Below are 2,433 nucleotides of genomic sequence, written 5' to 3' on the forward strand. Positions count from 1 at the left end.
AGATTATTGTCTGGTAAACATAGACGCCCATAGTAACAGTAACCTGATTATTGTCTGGTAAACACAGACGTCCATAGTTACAGTAAACAGATTACTGTCTGGTAAACATAGACATCCATAGTTACAGTAAACAGATTACTGTCTGGTAAACATAGACGCCCATAGTAACAGTTAACAGAGTACTGTCTGGTAAACATAGACACTCATAGTAACAGTAGTTACAATAAACAGATTATTGTCTGGTAAACAAAGACTCCCATAGTAAAAATAACCAGATTATTGTCCGGTAAATATAAACGTCTAAAAAAGGAACAACACTGTAGTTCAATAACAGATAAATATTTATAATTCCATAGTTACATATAATAACATTAACATAGGCATGGATATTGACCTTACTTTATTTTTATTATCAGACGGCCAGGTAATACAGGAACCATATTTATACAATTACGTATAATGCATTGTTACGTAAATAACAGTGTATATACAATTACAGCGTTGTATTTACTTTTTCGTTTTATAACATATCGATACACTTACTCGTTAAATATCTCTTTTAAAAGCATGCTTCTTATAGCTGAATTACACGATGTTTTTTTTCTGTCAGGGAATGTTGCTAAGCATGCCGTGACGTAAAATTAGGATGAAAATTCGCGATTCATTTCTCGGCTGTCGAAAATAGTGGGCATAGAAAAATGCCTTCGTGTCCAACAATAACTGTTCTGTTATTTAGTAGAATGTTATGTTTACAATAAACCATAAACCAAACGAAATCACAGAGGGAGATAAACAAATGTTTTGCAGTCATTTTAACGTAATAGTAAGAGTTGAAAAATACATATCTTACCATTTCTGATAGTGTGAAATCATCCTGCTCTCAGCATTGTTTGAATATAGTTTTTAGTATGAATGTGCATTTTAATTCTAAAAGAACACATACAATCATTCCTAAAAGTATATAAACATTTTCATATTAGCGTCATTTCTCGCTTTACATAGCGAAACACCACTGGATCACTTACTTCATTGACTCCCCATCAGGACACGACAAAAATTAGTCAAAACTTGTTTTCATGGCAACACGAAAAAATTAGAGTAGATTTTCCTGCATAGCAAAATGTACTGTAGGACTAGTAATACATATTTTACAATGTTTCATAAAAGCACCATAACGGAATGAAAGACTGAAAATAAAATATAGTACTCACCTTCTGTCTTATAGATCTCTGAATCTCAACAGGGCTATGACGGTTCGCCGAAGCTTTTATACTGACCCCACAATATTGACAATAAACAAGGCTTCTGTTGACAACGCCAAACAAAACATTACAATGCGCAAGTTTGGGCACGTCCGTACAATCAACTTTTATGTAAAGACTGAAAACCGCTGGTGTTTGTATCCGCTTTATATAATACCGAATAGAATTAAAAATATAAGACCTTTCTCATCGTAAACTGCTTCCTTCCCCCCTGTTTCTTATCAATGCAGAAGAGTCGTAAAAAAACAAACGAATGTCTGCACAATTCAGATCAGGGGCCGGATGGGAGAAAATGTGTAAAGACCCTATTTGTAATAACAACTTTAAGACACGAATTTTGATTGGCCGACCAATCATCACCGGTTGTTGCTGAGACTGCGAGGGAATAACAAGATGGCGACAGAGACGATGTCTATACAGAGTCAGAATGGAACTTGCTCGATTGAAGACGAATGGTTTGTATTTAACGTTCATGTTGGTGTATGAATAAATTAAAATATTTAACACTAAGCTATTATGAACATGATCACAGCTTGCTGTAGTGTTATTTAACATTTTGCCCCTCCCTACCCATCATCGAACGATAGCAAGATCGTGCAAAAATTCGGTGCACCGGGGTGTTCCTTTTATTTCATTTGACACCTATTAATTTGTTTACTCCACGGAGAACAAAATAATATGAATTACCACGTATACTGTAGACCCCCACTTTACATTCCCACTTTCTATATGTGTCGGGATACGTGTGTAAGTGTTCGGCTCTCAGCATCGACGTGTTGTTATTTTTTTTATTAGTATTGTAACGAGCGCGCGTCCGGTGCCCACGTCTCACCGGCCGCCGTCGAAGAAGTATGGGGTTCTTGTTTCACCAATATAGTGTGCTTCCTGGATCCTGGATTATCACGGTTGAATATGTTATATCTCCTCTATGTCAGGTCCGAGAACAATGGTCAGAAATAGTCTAGCAGTCTAATTTACTATGCGAAAACTCTAAATATCAACCAAGAGCCCAATTGACAGGTACAAATATAATTTATTAAAGGAACAAGTTAAATAACAATGTATCTTTACAGAGTACAGATCAGTATAATATTACAATACAAACAAGGCATCAACACAGGTTCTTGCACCAGACAATAACAAAGGTGATTGACAAATTGTACACAACTAT

The 2,433-nt window shown here is 35.6% G+C and overlaps 1 protein-coding gene across 1 annotated transcript in view; it reads right to left on the reverse strand.

Annotated features, from left to right (window-relative positions):
- Positions 1-1,448, reverse strand: part of LOC110442578 (transient receptor potential cation channel subfamily V member 1-like) — a 34,668-nt gene extending 33,220 nt beyond the window's left edge. The window contains exon 1 of the mRNA XM_021486258.1: positions 1,212-1,448. The gene's annotated coding sequence lies outside the window, so the exon portion shown is untranslated. The remainder of the gene's footprint in view (positions 1-1,211) is intronic.
- Between the last annotated feature and the right edge of the window lie 985 nt (positions 1,449-2,433).

The sequence above is a fragment of the Mizuhopecten yessoensis genome, unplaced genomic scaffold (assembly GCF_002113885.1).
Source record: "Mizuhopecten yessoensis strain PY_sf001 unplaced genomic scaffold, ASM211388v2 scaffold1883, whole genome shotgun sequence".
In the NCBI taxonomy this organism is placed as follows: Eukaryota; Metazoa; Mollusca; class Bivalvia; order Pectinida; family Pectinidae; genus Mizuhopecten; species Mizuhopecten yessoensis.